The sequence below is a fragment of the Saccopteryx bilineata genome, chromosome 3 (assembly GCF_036850765.1).
Source record: "Saccopteryx bilineata isolate mSacBil1 chromosome 3, mSacBil1_pri_phased_curated, whole genome shotgun sequence".
NCBI lineage: Eukaryota > Metazoa > Chordata > Mammalia > Chiroptera > Emballonuridae > Saccopteryx > Saccopteryx bilineata.
Genome location: NC_089492.1, coordinates 306,721,717 through 306,747,770, shown reverse-complemented (window position 1 = coordinate 306,747,770; position 26,054 = coordinate 306,721,717). Strand labels below are relative to the sequence as shown.

Sequence of the window (26,054 nt, the reverse complement as noted above, 5' to 3'; positions counted from 1 at the left end):
AGAACACCATAGCATTGTTTGAAAAGAAGAAATGCTCCCCCATGTTTATGGCATCACTGTTCACAATAGCAAAGATCTGGAAACAGCCCAAGTGTCCATCAGTGGACGAGTGGATTAAAAAGTTTTGGTACATATATACTATGGAATACTACTCAGCCATAAGGAATGATGTCATCGAATCATTTACAACAACATCGGTGGACCTTGATAACATTATACTGAGCGAAATAAGTAAATCAGAAAAAACTAAGAACTATATGATTTCATACATAGATGGGACACAAAAATGAGACTCAGAGACATGGACAAAAGTGTGGGGGTTACGGGGTGGGGGGAGGAGAGGGAAGGAGTTGGGGAAGGGGAGGGGCACAAAGAAAACCAGTTAGAAGGTGATGGAAGACAATTAAACTTTCGGTGATGGGAATGCAGCATAATCAGATGTCAAAATAACCTAGAGATGTTTTCTCTGAACATTTGTACCCTGATTTATCAATGTCACCCCATTAAAATTAAATAAATTTAAAAAATAAAATAAAATAATATTATATTTATATAATATAAAGAAGAAAGAGAATTCAGTATTTCTTCCAGCACGGTTGACTGACATCTCATTTTCTCCTGTATAGTTTAAGAAACTTCCTTTCAATCACACAGTGTGTTACTGGGAGGTCTGAAGTGTTTCATGTCTTTGTCAAATTTGGGAAAAGATTTATGAAGTTTCCTTTTTTCATAAAAGTGCAGTGCTTTGTACGTTGTATCCACAATAACTTGAGCCCTTGGTGGTCTTTGCAAAGAGACTGAGCTCATGAGGGTCCTGAAGATGGAGTTTCCTGGGTTTCAGGTGGCAAATGTGCTGTGTGAGGTCCAGCCTTTGGGTCTCCGCCAAATGGAGAAAGAGCTCTATTTACACATCCCGTTTTTAGGGGGCCTGTGCACCATTGCTCTCCCACAGACCCTCAGACCCTAGAAGACCAACGCTTATGCATCCCATGTCCACCAAAAGCCCCAGAGCAAAGGGCTTTAACACTCATCTTTCCCCCGGGCTGCACCCTCCACTGGAGTTGGGTCTAAATTCCTTTCTTTTTTGCCAGCATTTCTGCAGTGTAAAGAGCTTTAAAAATTACCATTTTCCTTGCCTGCTGCTGAAGGCACACTGGGTAGAGCACCAACCTGGAGTGCTGAGGTCACCGGTTTGAACCCTGGGCTTATCCATCAAGGCACATATGAGAAGTAACCAATGAACAGGTAGGCTGAAGCAACTATTTCTTGTCCCCACACCCCTTGTGAAACTAATTAAAATAATCTTTTTAAAAATTAATGTTTTCCAGATATTTAAGAGCTATCAGCTGAAGGGTGCGTCCCCCTGTGTCAGCAGGGCCAGCTTTGACTATGACAGCCTCTGAGTGACTTCCCTCTTGAGTTAAACATCACCTATAAGGTGATAAATTTCAGATTCATATGTTGATTTTCCTCTCAGCCTCTGGGGCCTCAGTGTACCACCTGCAGGGTCGGGTGGGGAGGGGAGAAGGATGATTTCTAGTTCCCCACTGCACCCTCCCATCACCCACCTGTGGAGCCCAAATTCTCCTTCCAGACCTGACTTCAGCCCTATCACCCGGGGTTCCTGTTGGGGCGCCCTCAGCTCCTCCCCACAGCTGGGCATTTTCCTCCCTGACACAGAGACCTGGACCCGCTCTGTCCTGTCAGATGCAGACATGGTGCCCCTGCTGCTGCTGCCCCTGCTGTGGGGGGGGGGGGTGAGTGGGCCCAGGGAGGGGAGGTGGGACTGTGGGGTAGGGGCAGATGCTGTGGCTGAGCCTCTGTGTCCCCGCAGGGTCCCTGCAGGAGCACCCAGGCTATGAGCTCCAAAAGCAGGGATCAGTGGCAGTGCAGGAGGGTCTGTGTGTCCACGTGCTCTGCTCCTTCTCCGACCCGTGCAGTTTGAGGTCATCCTCTGACAAATTCTACACCCACTGCTACCAGCGTTGGGACTGGTCATATAACTATGATCTTGTGGCCACAAATAACCCAAATAAATCAATGATGAGAGAGACCCAGGGCTGATTCCTCCTCACGGACCCCAGGAAGAACGACTCTTCCCTGAGCATCAGAGATGCCAGGATGAGTGACAGAGGGACCTACTCCTTCCAAGTGGAGAGAGTAAATGATGTGAAATGCAGTTACCAAGATAAGAAGCTGAGTTTGCAGGTGACAGGTACTGGAGGGGCCCAGGAGAGGACCCTGAGACATGGGACCCAGAGTTAGAATAGGAACAGGACATTGGGACATTTCCTGTACAGGTCCTGGGTCCTGGGTTTTCTGATGAAACAAGACCTGGAGTGAGCTGGGGCCCTGAGGCTCGGGTCTCTCTCAGGGTCACACTCTGACTCCCCACCTCAAGAAACCCAAGCGACTTTCTCTCTTCTTTTCAGCCCTGACAGTGGAACCCCAAATTCGTATTCCGGAGCCTCTGGAGTCCGGCCGCCCCGCACAGCTGACCGGTAGCCTGCTGGGGGCTTGTGAAGGGGGACGCCCTCTCATCTTCTCCTGGTTTGGGGAAGGTCCTGGCTCGCTGAAGCCTCAGACCCTCCATTCTTCAGTGCTCACTTTCACCCCGAGACCCCAGGACCATGGCACCAATGTCACGTGCTGTGTGAAACACCAAGGTTCTCAGGTGACCAGGCAGGGAAGCATTCAGCTCAATGTTTCCTGTGAGTGTCGGAGGGATTACTGGGTCCTTGGGGGTAGTGCAGGTGCCCGTGCATGTGTGAGTGTGTGTGTGTGTGTGTGTGTGTGTGTGTGTGTGTGTGTGTGTGTAGAGGAGGCTCAACTAAGCTGAGAACACTCGTGCATGAATTCCTACCAGCCCTCCTTGGGTTCAGGGTGACTTCCACCCACTGCTCCCGTCTGAGGCAGGGCCATGTCTTTCTGTCCTAGATGCTCCATAGACCTTCTCCATACACATCTCCATCAGAAATGTCACAGGTAGGAAAGAACCTCACCCCTCTGGGGCTGGGACCGGCCTCTGGTCAGCCAGGAATCAGAGGGGGGAACCCAAGTTTAAATGAGATCAGATGTGGGAAGGGCAAGGATGAAAATAATCACCCCCCTCCTCTTCATTTGTGGGTGGGTGCCTGCATCTGGGTTCCACACCTCTCCTCCCTTCTCTCTCTCTCTCTCTCTCTCCCTTTTCATTTCTCTCCCTAAAGCCTTCACGATTCTGCAAAACACCTGCTCCCTGCCCGTCCTAGAGGGTGAGGCTGTGCGGCTGTTCTGTGAGGCTGACAGCAACCCCCCTGCAGAGCTGAGCTGGTTTCAGGGGTCCCCAGCCCTGAACGCCACCCCCATCTCCAGCACCGCAACCCTGGAGCGGCCCCGCGTGGGGACTGCGGAAGAAGGGGAGTTCTCCTGCTGGCTCGGCACCCACTGGGCTCCCAGCATGTTTCCTTCAGCCTCTCTGTGCAGAGTGAGTTGCAGGTCAGGTGTTGGGGCTGTGGGTGGGACTGATACCTGGGGATACAATGTCACCCCCTCTACTCCTCCCCAGGAAGCCCCCCCCCGCAGCTGTGTGACTGAGGAGCAGCAGGGCTCCTGGCCCCTGGTCCTCACCCTGATCAGAGGGGCCCTCATGGGGGCTGGCTTCCTCCTCACCTATGGCCTCACCTGGCTCTACTGCACCAGGTGAGCAGGTCTGTCTGTCTCTGCAGAAAAGTTCCTGATTGGCTCTTAGTTCCAGATAAGGCTAAGTGGTCCTGCCCTGCCTGGGGTTAGCGCTAATATGGCCGGTCTGTGAGCTGAGACTCCTATTGTCTCTGCAGGTGTGGAGGTCCCCAGAGAACAAGGCCAACATCCTGACTGATTATTCTTTCTGTAAAGATGGGTCTGATGTGTGGACAGGAATGCTAGAGTGACAGACATGGGACATCAATTTCACCTTCTTCCTGGAAACTCTGGACTCACCTGTCTCAATTGTACCATTGGGAGTTTAATTTGTGAAAATGTTGGAATGACAAGAAGGAGAGTCAATGTCATTGAAAGAAGATTGTATTACTTTCATTTCCTGAGAGGAGGCCCCACTGCACCAGGCAGGGCCTGCTGGGGAAGCAGGGGCCCCTCAGAAATCAGACACAGGTGTGGGGAGCCCAGCCAGAGCCTTTACTGGGGTTTCCATGGGAAATACAAGGGAAGGCAGGGTGAGCATTTAGGATCAGCTGGGAGGAATAAATCTGGGGTTCGGGCCTGTGGGGAGGTCTCTGTGTGTCTGGTCCCAGGTCCTGGGTGGCTGGAGACCATGAGCTCAGGGTGGCTTGGTTTGCATCTGAAAGGCTGTTCCTCGCAGAGGTCTTGTCTGTCTCTGAGAACTGGCTCGCATTGGATGGAGCTGTCTCTCCTTGGCCTCAAAGCTGATTATGGTGTGAAAGCATCATAAGATACAGAAAACAGAAAATCAGTAATACCCTCCCACTGACTTCCCCTTGTTTCTGCCTGTGCCTCTCCCACTAGACTTGTCCTGTGTGTGTGCTGGTCCTGCCCACCCCCATTCTTCTGCTCCTCCCTCTCCATCCTCAGGCCAATGGAGGTGCTGAACTCAGGGTCTTTTCTTATCATTTTCCAGAACTTTCCTGTTTGGCTACTGAATTTCTGGTCCCCTAAACCACCCTGTCAGTGTAAACATCGCAACATTTAAGTATAAATAAATATTTTATTAAGTAATACAACATAAAAATAGACGTTACTATTTTGTGTCTGAGAGAATGTTCTTTAAGCAAATTACGTCATCTGACATCTGAACCATCTGTTCTTTTCTACTGAAGGTTTTTCACCTAAGGGTTTTTTGTTCATTTCTTGTTATTGTTTTGTTTTGTTTTTGTGTGTGTTTTGATGTCTAATACAAGTTAAGCAAAATACGCAAAAACGAGAGTTGAACCAGATGAATATTTATATATGTGCACACTGTGCTTCCACCACGTAACTCGGTGTGCAGACCCTTCTGACCTGCCGGTGATGACCAGGTCCAGCTCCCAGGAAGAAAGGAGGGGCGGAGCTGAGGCTGGACAGAGGAGAGGTGGGCGGGCAGCTCAGGTGGACGTGTGTCCAGACCGAGGCAGGTGAGGGGAAATGAACCTCCACCTACGCTCCTGAGGGAGGACCCGGAGCACCAAGGACAGAATGACCGCTGGGGGGAGGGGTGGTCGGGTAACTCACGTGGTGCCCTCGTTGTGCCAATTATGACATCTTTGCATAACTCTCTATCTTATAGAGCTTATCAGATATTTCCATTGATTCATTTTATTTTAAATTATCACGTAGGACAATTTATTTTTTTGTTATATATTCCCATGAATTTAAGAAACATACAGCGTTGTGTCATCACCAGCACTGAGGTTAGAATACAGAATCATTCCATCCTCCCAGAGGCCTCCTTGTGCTGTTTCCTGTTAGTTACACTTTCCAACCAACCTCAGGCACCACGTTTCTATAACCATTGGCTCCTGAAGGACATTTGGCTCGTTTTCAGCTTTTGACAATTGTGACTAGTGCTGCTATGTTCCTTTTTGAAAATCCAGTCTGGCCATCTGTCTGCTGTTTGGATTGCTTTTCTTTATACAGATAATGTAATTACTGATATAATTGGATGTAACTCAATCCTATTTGTTCTCATTTTGTCCTGTTTCTTCTTTCTTTTTTTACACTTAAAGTTCTTTATTTGCCATTTAAGATAAATTCAATGTGTTTTATTTATCCATTCTTCTCTATTTTTGTTTATGCGAGCTTTTCTTTGGTACTTGCCTAGTTATTAAAATATTCCTTTTTTATTACTTCAACAACCCAGAGGATGGATTTTTCAAAAAAACTAAAAGGAAGGTAGTGCCTCCTTCTCCTATGACTGATCCCACTATGCTCACAGACATGATGAAAGGCAATGTAACAAATGTTCTCCCTATGATTCTTATTGGTGGTTGGATCAACATGACATTTTCAGGCTTTGTCACAACCAAGGTTCCATTTCCACTGACCCTTCGTTTTAAGCCTATGCTACAGCAAGGAATTGAATTACTCACATTAGATGCATCCTGGGTAAGTTCTGCATCCTGGTACTTCCTCAATGTCTTTGGGCTTCGGAGCATTTACTCTCTGATTTTGGGCCAAGATAATGCCGCTGACCAGTCACGGATGATGCAGGAGCAGATGACTGGAGCAGCCATGGCCATGCCTGCGGACACCAACAAAGCTTTCAAGACAGAGTGGGAAGCCTTGGAGCTGACAGATCACCAGTGGGCCCTAGATGATGTCGAAGAGGAACTCATGGCCAAAGACCTCCACTTTGAAGGCATGTTCAAAAAGGAATTACAGACCTCTATTTTTTGAAGACCAAGCAGGAATTAGCTATGTCAGGAACTCGGAATAGCACTTAACCTTGTAACTTAAGTTTGAGCAGGAGCCTCTCGGAATAAAAAGGAGGATGCGTGAGCTGGCGGATATGCAGCAGGGATCATTCTTGTCTGAGCCCTTTATGTTTGCAACTAGAGGAAATACAAGGAGTGTGCTGGGTGACTTACCCAGAAACAGCTATTTTAAAAATGTTTTAAATTTTCCATCTGGTGACTAGAGTAATGAAAGAGAAAGAGGGGAAACGCAAACTAGTGATAATATATAAAACTTAGCAAAAATACAGTCTTTGGAAAAGGCGTTGTCAGTTATACCTAATTATTATGTGTAGTCAGCCTGACTTCTAACCACAGTAGACTCCTGTTTTCTTGGTATCAGAATACCCTGCATTTTACCTTTATTTTTTTGTTAATATTTGTATAACTTTCTTTACACAAATAATACCTTTTCATTATGGAAAATTTAAGAACTTTGCAATTTATCGATGAGCAAAAAGTGAAGCTCCTTGTGTTGTTCATTTTGAGCCTACAGAACGACATAAAGAGCAAATATGTCAAAACCAATACCCAGGGCCAGGACAGACTTAGCAAACCTTCACTGTCTCCTAATATTGTCCAGTGAAAATCAGTGACCATGAGACACTGCTCGATTCTCAAGTGCCTTTGGTATCATTAAAGACAGGTTAAATAATGTGAGGTCTTACTCTGGAGTTCAGAATATATGAAATCCATTGACAAATCAATGGTGCTATACTGTATATGGCTTCTCAGTTGAATGAAAGACCGCATTTCCCAGTTATTCTGCATAAGAGAGAGTTTGCGTATCACTAAGAAGGGAGAGAGGGCAGTTGCTGGCGGACACATAGTCAAAGGTTACCCAGGAATAATTCTGTCTGTATTAACTCCCAAGGAAGTGGCAGGGTGCCATTTCTGTACCTAGAGGTGAATGTAATTTGCATGTTGAGCACTGTAATCAAGAACAAACAACTCTTGCCTCTACAAATTAAACCGTCCTGTTTTCTCTTCTTTGCCTGGAAAAAAAAAATATTCCTTTTTTATTTTTACAGAGACAGAGAGTCAGAGAGAGGGATAGACAGACAGAAACGGAGAGAGATGAGAAGCATCAATCATCAGTTTTTTGTCGCAACACCTTAGTTGTTTGTTGATTGCTTTTTCATATGTGCCTTGACCGTGGGGCTACAGCAGACCGAGTAACCCCTTGCTTGAGCCAGCAACCTTGGGTTCAAGCTGGTGAGTTTTGCTCAAACCAGATGAGCCCGTACTCAAGCTGACAAGCTCGGGATCTCGAATCTGGGTCCGCCGCATCCCACTCCGATGCTCTATCCACTGCGCCACCGCGTGGTCAGGGTATACATTCTTAATATATTGCCATTCTTCTTCCTTTCATATTTTTTATCTATTCCTAAATAATAAAAAACAGTTTCGGCCCTGGCCGGTTGGCTCAGTGGTAGAGTGTCAGCCTGGCGTGCAGAAGTCCCGGGTTCGATTCCCGGCCATGGCACACAGGAGAAGCGCCCATCTGCTTCTCCATCCCTCCCCCTCTCCTTCCTCTCTGTCTCTCTCTTCCCCTCCCACAGCGAGGCTCCATTGGAGCAAAGATGGCCCGGGCGCTGGGGATGGCTCCTTGGCCTCTGCCCCAGGCGCTAGAGTGGCTCTGGTCGCCACAGAGCGATGCCCCGTAGGGGCAGAGCATCGCCCCCTGGTGGGCAGAGCATCGCCCCCTGGTGGGCGTGCCGGGTGGATCCCGGTTGGGTGCATGCGGGAGTCTGTCTAACTGTCTCTCCCCGTTTCCAGCTTCGGAAAAACACACACACAAAAAAAAAAAACAATTTCAACACTTAAAACACGTCCATCCTCTCTCATTTTTGTCATTTATCTTGTTTTTATTTTAAAATTTAGTAACTCTTTATTTATTTATTTAGTTTTATTAGAAAATTATATTTAATGCAGTGACATTGATCAATAAGAGGACACAGGTTTCAGGTGAACATCTCTGTAGCATCTGAACTCTTGATTATGCTGTGTACCCACCACCGAAAGTCAAGTCACTCTCCACTGCCTTACATTTGTCCCTCTGACCCCTCCCTCACAACACCCTCCTCCTGGTAACAACCTCACCTTCATCTCTGTCCACGAGTCTCAGTTTTATATCCCACCTATGTGTGAATCACATAGTTCTTAGCTTTTTCTGATTTACTTATTTCACTCAGTATAATGTTCTCAAGGCCCATCCACGTTGTCGTACATGCAATATGTCATCATTTCCTATGGCTGAGTAGTATTCTGTTGTATGTATGTACCACATCTTCTTTATCCAATCATCTATTAAAGGACACTTTGGTTGTATCCACATCTTGGCCATTGTGAATAGTGCTGTGATGAACATGTATCTGACATATATAAATATAAATGTGTGATACAGTTTACAGAATATTATACTTACTTGCATGCAAACAATGATTTTCTTTCCAGATGTATTGAGATATTATTGAGATATAAAGCATGTAAATTTAAGGTGCACAATGTGCATATTTGACATGCATATTTATCGTGAAGTGATCAGCACAATAAGGTTAGCTAATACTTTCATCCCCTCACATCATTACCATTGTTATGGTTATAACATTAAAGACACACTCCCTAAGCCTCTCTCAAGTACGTAATACAACACTGTTCAGTGCAGTCATCATGCTGTACGTGACACCTGCAGGAATTATTCATCTTGTAGCTGAAGGTTTGTGCCCCTGAGCACTATCTCCTCATTCCTCACCTCCAGCCCCTGGCACCCACCAGTCTAAGATTTCTGTGAGTTCAGCTTTTTAAGAGTCACATGTAAATGAGAACATACAGTATTTAAATAATGAATATTTTGAAAAATTATACTCACACTTCTGTTTCTTTCAGGCAATTCTAGATTTCCATCACAGAGTCATTTTCTTCTATCCAAAAATTAACTCAAAGTGTATTAAAGACCTAAATATAATACCAAAAGCTGTAACCAGTTTACAAGACAATATAGATGGACCTTTTTTATGGCACAGTAATACTCCATTGTATGCATACAGCATGTTTTCTCCATCCACTCGCTCATTGACAGACAGGTTGCTTCCACGTCTTGACTAGTTTAAACAACCCTGCTGTGAACATAGGGGTACACATGTCCCCTCAAGTTACTGTTTTCATTTTCTCCAGGTAAATTCCCAGAAGTGGAATTACTGGATCTCAGGAGGCTCTATTCTTAATTTTTGAGGAACTGCCACACAGATTTACATAGTGGTTTCCCGACATCACATTCCCAGCCACAGAGCAAGAGGGTTCCCTTTTCTGAACGTTCTTGCAAAGAATTATTATTACTTGTCTTTTCTATCATTCCAGCTTGAGATTTGCTAGACTGCTCAGCGATGTGCACTGTGGGGACACAACCATGGAAGTCCTGCTGTCTTTAGTCCTTTGCTTGCACAAGACAGTCTTCTCTGCAGTCCGTGAGGAGTCCGGGGTGGGGGCTGGTGGCTCTGGGGACCTCTTGTTCACCTGCTCCCTGCTGCAGGGGCAGACGAAGGTTTTCTAGAAACTGATGTTTATACAAGTGTTGAGAGCACTGATTCAAAAACATACAAAATGTGGTACATCAAGGTACAAAATCTGGAATGCTAAGAATGAATATATAAGACCATTCAGAGAAATGACAGACCATGTTACTGGCCGTGTGGCACCCAAGTCTGACACCTGCCCAGCAGGTGTTCCCACGGTGCTGACTGATGCTCTCTGATGGCCTCTTTATGGGAGAATAATTCTGTCATACAGTAATACATGTTAGTATTCTATTAATAACTATGGTTACTTGTTACTATAATATAATAATTATATAATATAAAGACTAGAAGAACACTCAATATTTCCTACTTCACGGTTGATTGACATTTCTTTTTCTCCTGTATAGTTTTGGAAACTTTCCTTCATTCACACAGCTTGTTACTGGGAGGTCTGAACTGTTTCACACCTTTGTTAAATTTGGGAAAACATTTATCAAATTTCATTTTTTCATAAAAGAGCAGCAGGTGATTCCCACACATCACTGGAGCCCTCATGGGCTTTCCAAAGGAACTGAGCACGTGAGGGTCCTGAAGATGGGGTTTCCTGAGCTTGACGATGGCAAACGTGCTGCTGTGCTGAGGTGCTGAGGTCTAGCTTTTGATGTCCCCGCTGAATGGGGCAAGATGACCCTTCACACACCTCATTTAGAGGAGACCTGTGCACGTTGCTCTCCCACACACCCTCTGACCCGGGAGGACCAACACTGTGCATCCCATGTCCTCCAAAGGCCCCAGAGCAAAGGGCTTTAACACTCATCTTTTCACCAGGCTCCACCCTCCATGGAGTTGGGTCTAAATTCCTTTCTTTCTTGCCAGTATTTCTGTGGTCTAAAGAGATTTAAAAATGACTGTTTCCCTTGCCTGCTGTTGAAGGCACAGTGGATAGAGCGCCAACCTGGAGCGCTGAGGTGACCAGTTTGAACCCTGGGCTTATCCATCAAGGCACATATGAGAAGTAACCAATGAACAGCTAGACTGAAGCAAGTATTTCTTGTCCCCACACCCTTTGTGAAACTAATTAACAAAATCTTTTTAAAAATTAATGTTTTTCAGATATTTAAGTGGTATCAGCTTGAAGGTGGGTCCCCCTGCGTCACCAGGACCAGGTTTGACTATGACAGCCTCTGAGTGACTGCCCTCTTGAGTTAAATATCATCTATAAGGTGATAAATTTCAGATTCACATCTTGATGATCCTCTCAACCTCTGGGGCCTCCATACATCCACCTGCAGGGTCGGGTGGGGAGGGGAGAAGGATGATTTCTAGTTCCCACTGCACCCTCCCGTCACCCGCCTGTGGAGCCCAAGTTCCCCTTCCAGACCTGACTGCAGCCCTGTCACCCGGGGCTCCTGCTGGAATGTTCTAGGCCCCTCCCCACAGCTCAGCATTTCTGTCCCTGACACAGGGACCTGGACCCACTCTGCCCTGTCAGATGCAGACATGGTGCCCCTGCTGCTGCTGCCTCTGCTGTGTGTGTGGGGGGTGAGTGGGCCCAGGGAGGGGAGGTGGGCGAGTGGGGGAAGGGTGGATGCTGTAGTTAAGCCTCCGTGTCCCTGCAGGGTCCCTGCAGGAGCAGCCAGGCTATGAGTTCTGAGTGCAGGAATCGGTGAGGGTGCAGGAGGGTCTGTGCGTTCATGTGCCCTGCTCCTTCTCCTACCCTGAGAGTTCATCTTCTTCCCAATACACACTCTACACCTACTGGTACCACAGTGGGGCCTACACATATTATGATGATCTTGTGGCCACAAACAACCCACATAAAACAATGAAGAGAGAGACCCAGGATCGATTCCTCCTCGCTGACCCCAGGAGCAATAACTGTGCCCTGAGCATCAGAGATGCCAGGATCAGTGACTCACTCAGGAACCCATGTTTTTGGAGTGGAGAGAGAAACTTCTGTGAGATATAGTTACACGGAGAAGACACTGAATTTGCAGGTGACAGGTACAGCAGGAGCCCAGGAAAATACCCAGAGATGCAGGACCCTGTCCTAGAGCTGGAAAAGGACCCTGGGACACTCCCTGAACTAGGTTATGGGCCCAGGGTGGTTGGAAGAGACCCAGGACCCAGAGTGAGCTGGGACCCTGAGGCACGGGTCTCACTTAGGGTCACACTTTAGGTTCTCATCCCCTGGAGCCCTGGCAACTCCTTCTGTCCTCCTCAGCCCTGACAGAAATGTCTGACACTCACATTCTGGAGCCTCTGGAGGCTGGCCAGACACACAGCTGACCTGCAGCCTGCCAGGGACCTACGAAGGGGGAAGCCCTCTCACTTACACTTGGGAGGGAGCAGCTGCAAACTCATGGGAACCCCGAACCCCCCAGTCCTCGGTGCTCAATCTCCTCTTGATACACACACACCATGGCACCACCCTCACCTGTGAGCTAACACTTGTAAGAACTAGGGTGACTGTGAGGAGAACCATCCAGCTCAATGTATCCTGTGAGTTCTGGAGGGATGGCTGGGTCCTAGGTTAGTACGGCTGCTGTGCTTGTGTGTGTGTGTGTGTGTGTGTGTGTGTGTGTGTGTGTGTGTGTACACGATGCTGAGCTACCCTGAGAACACTCCTGCATGGACCTGAGTGCAGGTGGGGGTGGGCCAGAGTGACAGCAACCCCACCTCCCTGTTCCCACCTCCCCTCTGTGGGTCTGAGCTGACTTCCATCCACTCCTCCCCTCTGAAGCGGGACCATGTCTTTCTGTCCCAGATGCCCCCCGGAACCTCACCATAGGCATCTCCTTCAGAAATGTCACAGGTAGGAAAGACCTACCCTCTGTGAGACTGGGACCTGCCCCTAGGGGCATTAGTGTGTGTTGAGGGGGGTCATATATGGGAAGGGCAAGGATGAAAATCATCACCCTTCCTCTCCTTGTGTTGGTGCTGCCTGTACCTGTGTTTCACATCTACGTGTTTGTGTGTCTGTCTGTCTGTCTCTCTCTCTCTGCACTTCTCAAAGTTCTCAAGACTTTTCAGAACACCTCCTCCCTGCCCATCCTGGAGGGCGAGGCTGTGCGGCTGCTCTGTGAGGCTGACAGCAACCCCCCTGCAGAGCTGAGCTGGTTCCGGGGGTCCCCGGCCCTGAACGCCACCCCCATCTCCAGCACCGTGACACTGGAGCTTCCTCGCGTGGGGACTGCGGAAGAAGGGGAGTTCTCCTGCCGGGCTCGGCACCCGCTGGGCTCCCAGACTCTCTCTCTCAGCCTCTCCGTGCTCTGTGAGTGTGGGGACACCTGAGGGTAGGTCACCTGGGTCCTGAGAAGGGCAGAGGCACCGCTGACCCTGCTCTCCCTCCCCACAGACCCCCGCAGCTGCTGGGCCCTTCCTGCTCCTGGGAGGACCAGGGTCTGCACTGCAGCTGCTCCTCCTGAGCCCAGCCGGCCCCCCCTCCCTGCGCTGGCGGCTGGGGGCGGGGCTGCTGGAGGGGAACCACAGCAATGCCTCCTGCAGGGTCACCTCCCGCTCAGCGGGGCCCTGGGCCAACAGCTCCCTGAGCCTCAGCCGGGAGCTCAGCGCTGGCCTCAGACTCAGCAGCGAGACCAACAATGTCCACGGGGCCCAGAGCGCCGCTGTCCTGCTGCTGCCAGATCAGGGGTCTAATGGGGGACAGGGTTAGAAAGAAAGGAGTGGGTCACAGAGAAGATGGAGCTGGAGGAGGGGCCGGGCCTGGATGGGGTGATTGCTAGGACAGGGCCCTGCATCTCCTCAGGAACAGAACCTAGAGCGGGTTCTGCAAGGAGGTGAGACAGGAGACTGAGTCCTGCAGTGGGTGGTCTCACACCCTCTCCTCTGCAGGAAAGTTCGTGTTTCTTGTGGGAGTGGTTCCTGCGGCTCTTGGAGGTGCTGGTGTCATGGACCTGCTGTCCCTGTGCTTGTGTCTCCTGTTCCTTTACATGTAAGTCTGTGTCCCGGGGATACAGGGAGCTGTGTTGTAGGGAGAATAGAGAACACTGGATCCCATAAAAACAGAGCTGAGTACATGCAGAAAGAACATTTTTTAGAAGGCAGAGGAAGAGCTTTACTGAGATAAAGTTCTCACATATTTAAATGGCTTTTAGTTCAGTCACGGAGTTGTGCACCCGTCACCACAATCAACTTTAAAATTTTATTAGCTCAAACTGAAAGAAGAAGAAGAAATAAAAAAAACCCCACATTTTTGTCACCCTGCCTTCATCCACCCCAGACCCACTCACCAGTGACCTATGTGCTATGTCCTGCCTGTACCTGCCCGTTCTGCACAGTTCATGTGAATGGACTCATACAGTACATGGTCCTTTGTGACTGACTTCTTTCACAGAGCATGGTATTGTCAAGGGTCCTGTGTCAGTACTTTCCTTTTATTTCCAAATAATATTGTATGATATGGATGGGGTACATTTTATTTGTTGGTTTATTCCTTGATGGACAATAGGGCTGTTTCTACTTTTTAGTTATCATGAATAACACTACTGTGATCACTCATGTACAATTTTCTGTGTGTAAATGTATTTTTTTGTGATGAAAATTCAGTCTTGACCAAACGCCTGATGAACCAGGGGACAGAGTACACACCTGCATGTCAGGAGGGTCTCCGAGTCTGGTCCCAGGGTCTGGGTGCCTCAGTCATCCTGTCAGGGAGTGGGGGCCCCTGCCCACCTGTGCCTGAGCCACTCTGGCTGCTGACTTCTTCCCTTAGAGTGAGAGCCCACAGGAAGCCAGGGCCGGGAGACCCCAGGTCAGGGATGGTGAGGACACTGTCGTGGGCACAGCCACCTGAGTGACTGGTGGGGGTGTCTTCTCATGCAGTGTGGGGGGCGGGGCTTGTCCGTTCAATGAGTCCATACTGAGCTCCTCAGCATCTCCCTGAACCCGCCCCTCTGTGGTCAGCTGGACAGACAGCTGGGAGCTGACTTCCTTCCATCTCCCAGAGCCCACGGTCAGCCTGCTGACCACTGAGCCCACCTCCCTCTGCTGGGTACAGGCTGCCGGAACCATGTCCCCAAAGCTGTTACATTCTATTTATTATGGGCATGTTAACTCACATCTCTTCACCTCAGTTTCCTTATCTGTAAATGGAGGCAATAAAGTTATCATTCATATTGGGTTTTTGTGAGGATGAAATGTGATTATTAATCTATGGATATTTTCTAATGAATTATAGTATTACAAAATTTTAAATAAATGAGTAGATAGTTGAGGTCATGAGAAATGTATATGGAGTAAGAGGATGAATGAAAAAGTGTCCCATCATCCCAACTTCCCCTCGGGACCATGTCTGCCTTATTCTTCTCTGACACTGTTCTCCCCCCTTCACTCAGGGTCCAGAGAAAACCCTGGGCCAGACAGCCTCCCAAGAGATATGTTTCCTACTGGAGGTACCCCTCCATCAGGGGAACAACAGGAGTTCCAGTATGTTAACCTCGACTTTCACAAGATGAGGCCGCGGAAGCCTCCGGACACGGAGGCCGCCAGCTCCCGCGTGCACTCAAAGATCCAGACTAAAAGCAAGTGAGCAAGCTCTGCCAAGAGCTCAGTCCCGGCTGCAGGCATCATGGCCTCTCTGGGAGAAGAAGGCAGGAGTAATTGATGCAACAAGAGGAGACCTTGTGACAATATCAACGTTAATTACATGTGTGAGCATCCCCAGGCAGGGCAGAGAAGACAGGTGACAGGATGACAGGGACTTGGGCTCACACATGGGCTTTAATACTTTCTGTGGTATTGTCATCAAACAATTGACTTCATTACTGTGTTTCTCAGTTTCCCATTCTGTACAGAGAGCTCATGCATTTTTCTCAAGGTGGTTGTGAGGATGCCCTGGCCGGTGGGCTCAGCGGTAGAGCGTCGGCCTGGCGTGAGGGGAACCCGGGTTCGATTCCCGGCCAGGGCACATAGGAGAAGCGCCCATTTGCTTCTCCACTCCCTCCCCTCCTTCCTCTCTGTCTCTCTCTTCCCCTCCTGCAGCCAAGGCTCCATTGGAGCAAAGATGGCCTGGGCATTGGGGATGGCTCCTTGGCCTCTGCCCCAGGTGCTAGAGTGGCTCTGGTCGCGGCAGAGCGACGCCCCGGAGGGGCAGAGCATTGCCCCCTAGTGGGCAGAGCATCGCCCCTGGTGGGCGTGCCGGGTGGATCCCGGTCGGGCGCATGCGGGAGTCTGTCTGACTGTCTCTCCCCGTTTCCAGCTTCAGAAAAATACAAAAAAAAAAAAGGTGGTTGTGAGGATGAAATAGACTGACACATGGAAATCAAGCAACAGAGGTTCATCATATGGTGTGTGCTCAGGGCTTGGTGATCTCTCTTTTCTTGTACAGAAAGGTCCTACTGGCAAGTTCTTCTGATGCCAGGGGTCACCTGGTACAGAGGACAGAGTGGCAGGTTGTTGGTACCATTTTTCATCGCAGAACTCTTCACAGCTTCCTCAGAGAGAGACCAGCCCCTGGACCTGGCTTGCGGTTCATGACATGGTATCTTGTCTCACTGGGGTCATCTCACCCCAACTCACCTGTGCATTCTACCAGCACCTCCTACAGCCAGTCCCTTCCCTTTCCCATTTAGAGACCCCACTGTGATCTTTTTTTTTTAATTTTAGTTTATTTTTTGTGACAGAGACAGAGAGAGATAGAGAGGGGCAGATAGGGACAGACAGAAAGGGAGATAGATGAGAAACATCAATTCTTTGTGTTGGCACCTTAGTTGTTCATTAATTGCTATCTCATATGTGCCTTGATGGGGGTGGGGGGATGGTACAGCAGACTGAGTGACGCTTTGCTCAAGCCAGCGACCTTGGACTCAAGCTTGTGAGCCTTGCTCAAACCAGATGAGCCTGTGCCCAAGCCAGCAGCCTCGGAGTTTTGAATATGGGTCCTCCTCCTCCCGTGTCCCAGTCCGATGCTCTATCCACTGCGCCACCACCTGGTTAGGCCCCACTGCGATCTTTTCCACAGCCGGTCAACTGTAAGTAAAAGTTGATTAGGTACTTCATCACAAAAAGGAGTTTTTCAGGAAAAAATAAGTTTTGATGCTGTCTGTGCAGCCCTAGCGAGCCAGGTACACACACCAGACAAGGAACAACCAGGAAGTAAGCCCTCTTTACAGAGGGGAGGAGGAAGTTAAGAGTCCGGGCTTTATGTCCATAGGTCCACTCAACCATAGAGTATTTCCTGTAGGGCTCTCAGCACTGCATATGGTGCCGCATCGTGTGTGTCAGGGGAGAGAGCTGGGTACTTCTTGTTCACCTGCTCCCCACGGCAGCGGCAGACCCAGGTTCTGTGGAGCCTGATATTTATACAGACATAGAGATAACTGCTTTAAAAATGATACAAAATGTGACACACATGAATTTTCCTGAAATAGGAAAACACATCACGTCAAGTCACAAAAGCTAAAATGCTGAAAACCAAAATATAAGACAACTCAGAAAAATACTATTTTTAAAATGAAATTTATTGAGGTGACACTGGAGTCAAGCCTTTGTTCTCACCATTTATCCCTTGATTGAAAAAGTGCCATTTTTATTAGCAGTGTGGCCCACCTGTCTGGCCCACCTGCATAACACAAGTTCCCCGCAGTTTTGACTGATACTCTTTGTGTCTTTATAGGAGAATAATAGTACTAAATATTAATATTATTTTAATAAGCATTGATTCTTATAATAATTTTATATTAATATAATATAAAGAAGAATGAGAATTCAGTATTTCCTCCAGCATGGTTGACTGGCATCTCATTTTCTCCTGTATAGTTTAAGAAACATTCTTTCAATCACACAGCTTGCTACTGGGAGGTCTGAAATGTTTCATGTCTTTGTCAAATTTGGGAAAACATTTATGAAGTTTCTTTTTTTCATAAAAGAGCAGTGGTTTGCAGGTTGTTTCCACAATCACTCAAGCCCTGGTGGTCTTTGCAAAGGGACTGAGCTCATGAGGGTCCTGAAGATGGAGTTTCCTGGGTTTCAGGTGGCAAATGTGCTGTGTGAGGTCCAGCCTTTGGGTATCCGCCAAATGGAGAAAGAGCTCTATTTACACATCCTGTTTTGAGCGGGCCTGTGCACGTTGCTCTCCCACAGACCCTCAGACCCTAGAAGACCAATGTTTATGCATCCTATGTCCACCAAAAGCCCCTGAGTAAGGGGCTTTAACACTCATCTTTCCCCCAGGCTGCACCCTCCATTGGAGTTGGGTCTAAATTCTTTTCTTTCTTGCCAGCATTTCCATGGTCTAAAGAGCTTTAAAAATTACCATTTTTTGGATCAAAGACCTAAATATAAGATCTGAAACAATAAAGTACATAGAAGAAGACATAGGTACTAAACTCATGGATCTGGGTTTTAAAGAACATTTTATGAACTTGACTCCAATGGCAAGAGAAGTGAAGGCAAAGATAAATGAAAGGGACTACATCAGAATTAAAAGTTTTTGCTCAGCAAGAGAAACTGATATCAAAATAAACAGACAGCCAACTAAATGGGAACTGATATTTTCAAACGACAGCTCAGATAAGGGCCTAATATCCAAAATTTACAAAGAACTCATAAAACTCAACAACAAACAAACAAACAATCCAATAAAAAAATGGGAAGAGGACATGAACAGACACTTCTCCCAGGAAGAAATACAAATGGCCAACAGATATATGAAAAGATGCTCAGCTTCATTAGTTATTTGAGAAATGCAGATCAAGACTACAATGAGATACCACCTCACCCCTGTTAGATTAGCTATTATCAACAAGACGGGTAATAACAAATGTTGGAGAGGCTGTGGAGAAAAAGGAACCCTCATACACTGTTGGTGGGAATGTAAAGTAGTACAACCACTATGGAGGAAAGTATGGTGGTTCCTCAAAAAACTGCAAATAGAACTACCTTATGACCCAGCAATCCCTCTACTGGGTATATACCCCAAAACCTCAGAATCATTGATACGTAAAGACACATGTAGCCCCATGTTCATAGCAGCACTGTTCACAGTGGCCAAGACATGGAAACAACCAAAAAGCCCTTCAATAGAAGATTAGATAAAGAAGATGTGGCACATATACACTATGGAATACTACTCAGCCATAAGAAATGATGACATTAGATCATTTATAGCAAAATGGTGGGATCTTGATAACATTATACGGAGTGAAATAAGTAAATCAGAAAAAAACAAGAACTACATGATTCCATACATTGGTGGAACATAAAAATGAGACTAAGAGACATGGACAAGAGTGTGGTGGTTACCAGGGGTGGGGGGAGGGAGGACGCAGGAGGGAGGGAGGGAGAGATTTAGGGGGAGGGGGAGGGGCACAGAGAAAACTAGATAGAGGGTGACAGAGGACAATCTGACTCTGAGCGAGGGGTATGCAACATAATTTAATGAGAAGATAACCTAGACATGTTTTCTTTGAATATATGTACCCTGAATTATTAATGTCATCCCATTAACATTAATAAAAATTTATTAAAAAATAAAAATAAAAATAAAAAATAAAAAAAAGAAAAAGAATGACCATCTGTCAGCAATGAAATTTTGCCATGTCATATCAACTCACCATCACTCTACTGACCCTATAAATTACCCCTAGCAGAAGAATCCACACAACTTTTCTGGCCTGTCTCGTGGACCAGAGAACCTCATCCAGGAAGCACTGTACTAAATAAAGCTTTTGCTATTCCTCAAAAAAAAAAAAAAAATTACCATTTTTCTTTCCTGCTGCCAAAGGCACAGTGGGTAGAGTGCCAACCTGGAGTGCTGAGGTCACCAGTTTGAACCCGGGGCTTATCCATCAAGGCACATATGAGACGTAACCAATGAACAGCTAGACTGAAGCAACTATGTCTCATCCCCACTCCCCTCTGTGAAACCAATTAACAAAATCTTTTTAAAAATTAATGTTTTTCAGAACTTTAAGTGGTGTCAGCTGGAGGGTGAGTCCCTGTGGCACCAGGACCAATTTTGACTATGACGGCCTCTGGGAGACCTTCCTCTTGACTTAAACATCATCTATAAGATGTTAAGTTTCAGATTCAAATTTTGATTTTCCTCTCAACCTCTGGGACCTCCGTACATCCACCTGCAGGGTCGTGTGGGGAGGGGAGAAGGATGATTCCTAGTTCCCCACTGCACCCTCCCATCACCCACCTGTGGAGCCCAAGTTCTCCTTCCAGAACTGACTGCATCCCTGTCATCCGGGGCTCCTGTTGAGGTACCCTAAGCCCCTACCGCACAGCTGGGCAGTTCCCTCCCTGACACAGGGGCCTGGACCCACTCTGCCCTGCCAGATGCAGCCATGGTGCCCCTGCTGCTGCTGCCCCTGCTGTGGAGGGGGGTGAGTGGGCCCAGGGAGGGGAGGAGGGTGGGTGGGGGAGGGCAGATGCTGAGGCTGAGCCTCTGTGTCCCTGCAGGGTCCCTGCAGCAGCAGCCAGGCTATGAGCTCCGAGTGCAACGATCGGTGAGGGTGCAGGAGGGTCTGTGCGTTCACGTGCCCTGCTCCTTCTCCTACCCGAGGGGTTCTTGGTTTTCCTCTTTTAAACTCTACACCTACTGGTACCGGCATGAAGACAACCCATATGTCAATGATCCTGTGGCCTCAAACAATCAGATAAACCAGTGAAGGAAGAGTTCCAAGGTCGATCTCACCTCAGGGACCCATGAAGAGTGACTGTTCCCTGAGCATCAGAGACGCCAGGATGAGTGACACAGGAACTTACTTCTTCTGGGTGGAGATAGAAAATGAACAATATGGTTACCAATATAATAAGTTCACTTTGCAAGTGACAGGTAAGGCAGGAGTCCCAAAGAACACCCAGGGTTGTGGGATCCATGTTAGAGAAGGACACTTGGACACTCACTGATCCAGGCCTTGGGTCCAGGGTGGTGGGAAGAGACAAAGGACCCTCGGTTTGCTGGGCCCTGAGGCATGGGGTCCCTCTCAGGGTCACACTGTCTTCCCACCTCAAGGAGTCTAAGCAACTTTCTTCCTTCTCTTCAGCCCTGACAGTGGAACCCCGAATCCATATTCCGGAGCCTCTGGAGTCTGGCCGCCCCGCACAGCTGACCTGCAGCCTGCCGGGGGCTTGTGAAGGGGACGCCCTCTCATCTTCTGTTTGGGGAAGGTCTAAACTCCCTGAACCCTCAGACCCATCACTCCTCCAAACTCAGCTTCACCCCAAGACCCCAGGACCATGGAGCTACTGTCACATGCCGTGTAAAACGCCTGGGATCTCAGGTGACCAGGCAGAGAACCATTCAGCGCAATGTCTCCTGCGAGTGTTGGAAGGATTACTGGGTCTTGAGTGTAGGGGGTCAGGTGCCCATGCGTGTGTGTGCATGAGTGTGTGCGTGTGTGTGCATGTGTGCATGTGTGTGTGTGTGTAGAGGAGAATGAGCTAACCTGAGGACACTCGTGCATGGATCTGAGTGCAGGTGGGGGATGGGCAGAAGGACAGCAACCCCACCTTTCTGCTCCCACCGCCCTCCTTGGGTTCAGGGTGACTTCCATCCACTCCTCTCCTCTGAAGCGGGGCCATGTCTTTCTCTCCAAGATGCCCCACAGAACCTCACCATAGGCATCTCCTTCAGAAATGTCACAGGTAGGAAAGAACCTCACCCCTCTGTGGCTGAGACCTGTCCCTGGGGCAACTGTGGAGCAGGGGGGTGAATCAGTTTGAATGGGATCAGATACCAGAAGGGCGAGGATGAAAGTCATCATCCTCCCTGCCTCACCTCTTGTGGGTTGGAGCCTGTACCTGTGTTCCTCACCTCTCTCTCCCTCTCTCTCCTTCTCTCTGTCTCTGTGTCTATCTCTCTGTACTTCTCTCATCAAAGCCCTTAAGAGTCTGCAAAACACCTCATCTCATTGGATCCTGGAAGGCGAGGCTGTGTGGCAGCTCTGTGTGACTGACAGCAACCCCCCTGCAGAGCTGAGCTGGGCCCTGCAGGGACAGACCCTGAGCCCCTCCAGGCCCTCAGCCCCGAGGTCCTGGAGCTGCCTTGAATCCAAATGGAGCATGGGGGTGAATTCACTTGCAGAGCTCAGAACACTCAGGGTTCCTGTCAAGTTTCAATGAGTCTCTCTGTGCACAGTGAGTTGAAGAGAAGAGGGCAACTGGAAGCAGGACACTGGGGTTCTAACAGCAGAAAAGCATGGCTGACCTTTCTATTCCCTCCCCCCAGACCCCCTACAGCTGCTGGGCCCCTCCTGCTCCTGGGAGGACAAGGCTCTGCACTGCAGCTGCTCCTCCGAGTCCAGCCGGCCCCCTCCCTGTGCTGGTGGCTGGGGGCGGGGCTGCTGGAGGGGAACCACAGCAATGCCTCCTGCAGGGTCACCTCCTGCTCAGCGGGGCCCTGGGCCAACAGCTCCCAGAACCTCAGCCTGGAGCTCAGTGCCGCCCGCAGACTCAGCTGCGAGGCCAGCAATGTCCACGGGGCCCAGAGTGCTGCTGTCCTGCTGCTGCAAGGTCAGGGGTCTAATGGGGGACAGGCTTAGGGAGAAAAGAGTGGGTCACAGAGAAGATGGACCTGGGGGAGGGGCCGGGCCTGGACGGGGTGATTGCTAGGACAGGGTCCTCCATCTCCTGTAGGAACAGAACCTACAGCAAGGAGTTGGGGAGACAAGAATCTGAGTCCTGTGGTGGGTGGTCTCACGCCCTCTCCTCTGCAGGAAAATTTGTGTCGGGGCGGGAGTTTTTCCTGCGGCTCTTGGAGGTGCTGGTGTCATGGCCCTGCTGTCCCTGTGTTTGTGTCTCCTGTTCCTTTACATGTAAGTCTGTGTCCCGGGGATACAGGGAGCTGTGCTGTCGGGAGAATAGAGAGAGTCACTGAATCCCACAAAAACAGCTGAGTACATCCAGTAAGAAGTTTTATGAGGAGGGAGGGTAAGAGCTTTACTGAGATAAAATTCCCACATATTTAAAGTGTGGGAATTCAATGGCTTTTAGTTCAGTCACAAGTTGTGCACCCGTCAGCACAATCAATTTTAAAATTTCATTAGTTCAAAATGAAAGTAGAAAAAAAGAAACCCCACATCTTTTGTCACCCTGCCTCCACCCACCTCAGCCCCAGTCAGTGGTGTAGCAAACATAAGTGGCGCCCAGGGCACGACACTTTATTGGCGCCCCCTCCCCTTCTACTACACTTTTCTCGTTTGTGTTGGAGACCATTTGGCGCCCCTCTGTGAGTGGAGCCCGGAGCATGATAGACCCCCTTGCCCCTCCTCACTACGCTACTGGCCCCAGTCACCACTGCCCTGTTTCCTGCCTCTAGACCTGCCCATTCTGCACAGTTCATGTGAATGGACTCATACGGTACATGGTTCTTTGTGACCGACTTCCTTCACAGAGCATGGTATTGTCATCAAGGGTCCTGTGTCAGTACTTTCTTTTTATTTCCAAATAATATTGTATGGTATGGATGGGGCACCTTTTATTTGTTGGTTCATTCATTGATGGACATTTGGGCTGTTTCTACTTTTCGGTAATCACAAAGAAAACTGTTAGGATCACTAGTGTGGAAATTACTGTGTGTAAAAGTGATGTTTCGTGATAAAAACTCTGCCTTGGGCCCTGGCCGGTTGGCTCAGCGGTAGAGCGTCGGCCTAGCGTGCGGAGGACCCGGGTTCGATTCCCGGCCAGGGCACACAGGAGAAGCGCCCATTTGCTTCTCCACCCCTCCGCCGCGCTTTCCTCTCTGTCTCTCTCTTCCCCTCCCGCAGCCAAGGCTCCATTGGAGCAGAGATGGCCCGGGCGCTGGGGATGGCTCTGTGGCCTCTGCCTCAGGCGCTGGAGTGGCTCTGGTCGCAATATGGCGACGCCCAGGATGGGCAGAGCATCGCCCCCTGGTGGGCAGAGCATCGCCCCTGGTGGGCATGCCGGGTGGATCCCGGTCGGGCGCATGCGGGAGTCTGACTGTCTCTCCCTGTTTCCAGCTTCAGAAAAATGGAAAAAAAAAAAAAAAAAAAAAAAAAAAAAAAAAAAAAAACTCTGCCTTGGACAAATGCCTGATCATCTCACTTGCATGTCAGAAGGGTCTCCGAGTCTGGGCCCAGGGTCTGGGTGCCTCAGTCGCCTTGTCAGGGAGTGAGGGCCCCTGCCCACCTGTGCCTGAGCCACTCTGGCTGCTGACTTCTTCCCTTAGAGTGAGAGCCCGCAGGAAGCCAGCGGCCGGGAGACCCCATGTCAGGGATGGTGAGGACCCTGTCGTGGGCACAGCCACCTGGGTGAGTGGTGGGGGTGTCTTCTCATGCAGTGTGGGGGGTGGGCATGTCCATTCAATGAGTCCAGACTGAGCTCCTCAGCATCTCCCCGAACCTGCCCCTCTGTGGTCAGCTGGACAGACAGCTGGGAGCTGACTTCCCCTCCTTCTCCTGGAGCCCATAGTCAGCCTCCTGCCCACCCTGCTGACCACTGAGCCCACCTCCCTCTGCTGAGTACAGGCTGCTGGAATCATCTCCCCAAAAATGTTACATTGTCCCCATTCTGGGCATGTTGCTTCACCTCTTCTCACCTCAGTTTTACAAAAAGGGTATCGTTCATATTGGGTTTTTTTGTGAGAATGAAATGTGATTATTAATCCCTGGATTTTTTTAAATTAGTTGTGGTATTAGAAAATTTTAAATGCATGAGCGAATAGTTGAGTTCATGAGAAATGTGTGTGGAATAAGAGGATGAATGAAAAAGTGTCTCCTCAGCTGAAATTCTCCTTGGGACCATGTCTGCCTTGTTCTTCTGTGATACCGTTTGTAAGGTCGGTGGATAATGGGGGATGGTCATATGGGGAACCCAGACCCGCGAACTTTGGCTAGGACTGCCCACAACCAAGTGCGCCAAAAGAAGCTTCACAGGAGTCCTTTGGAAAAAAGCGACTGTCTGCCAGCCAGTGAGATTTCGCTACGTTATATTAGCCCGACTTCCCTAGAGGACCACTTTAAATATCTCCCACGCGGTTTAATCCTTGTGACTTCCCTGGCCTCCATCTTTCCTCAGGGCCAGGGAACCTTGCCAGGCAAAATGTATGCTCTGTACTCAGTAAAGCCTTTTGTTATTCCACACTTTGCCGCTCCGGCCCCCTTCCTTCCTTCTCGGAGGGGAAAAATACCTTACACTATTCTCCCCCCTTCAATCAGGGTTCCAAGGAAAAGCATGGGTCAGACAGGCTCCCAGATGAAATGTTGCCTCCTGGGACTGCCTCTCCATCAGGGAAGCAGCAGGAGGTCCAGTACACCAACCTCAGCTTTCCCGGGATGAAATCACAGGACCCTCAGGACCAGGTGGCGGCCAGCTCTGCTGAGTACTCACAGATCAAGAAGACGAGCAAGTGAAGACTCACTCAGAGCTTGGTCCTGGCCGCAGGCATCACGGTCTCTCCTGGAGAAGAAGTCACAACTAATTGATGCAGCAGGAGGAGACCTTATGACAATATCAATATTATCTCCTGTGTGAGCATCCCCAGGCAGGGCAGAGATGACAGCTGACAAGATGACAGGGACTTGGGCTCACAAGCAGGCTTCAGTGCTCCCTAAGGCATGATCATCAAACACTTCATTTCTCTGTTCCTCTGTTTCCCATTCTGTACAGCAGAGATCATGCATTCTACTCAAAGTTGATTGTGAGCATTAAATAAATTAACATATAAAAATCGACCAACAGACCTCTTGTCCCGTGGTGTGTCCTCGGGGCTTCCTGGTCTCTCTCTCACTCTTTTTTGAACAGAAATGTATTGATGGCATGTTCTTCTGAAGCCAGGGGTCACCAGGCACAGAGGACAGGGTGGCAGCTTGTCAATGTCATTTTCCATTCCCAACCTTTTTTTTTTTAATAAAATTTTTTATTTTTAATTTATTGTGGTAACATGGTTTCAAGTGTCCCACTCTTGGTTTTTAATTTTGGTTTTTATTTTTTACTTGAGCAAGGGGTCACTGACTTTGCTGTAGTGCCCTCTCCCCAGGCCAAGGCATATATGGGAAAACATTGCTATGTAAAGATGCATGCTCTCCCATGTTCATTGCAGCATGATTCACCATGGCCAAGACATGGAAACAACCAAAGTGTCATTGATAGAGGACTGGATGAAAAACATGTGGTCCATATATAC

At 48.7% G+C, this 26,054-nt stretch overlaps 4 pseudogenes; all 4 read left to right on the top strand.

Annotated features, from left to right (window-relative positions):
• Positions 1–1,715: 1,715 nt before the first annotated feature.
• Positions 1,716–15,491, top strand: LOC136330163 (sialic acid-binding Ig-like lectin 5; annotated as a pseudogene).
• Positions 3,092–3,855, top strand: LOC136328869 (sialic acid-binding Ig-like lectin 14; annotated as a pseudogene).
• Positions 5,005–7,001, top strand: LOC136328868 (ER membrane protein complex subunit 3 pseudogene; annotated as a pseudogene).
• A 4,762-nt stretch (positions 15,492–20,253) lies between the features above and the next one.
• On the top strand, positions 20,254–25,586 carry LOC136330162 (sialic acid-binding Ig-like lectin 5; annotated as a pseudogene).
• The last annotated feature ends 468 nt before the right edge of the window (positions 25,587–26,054 follow it).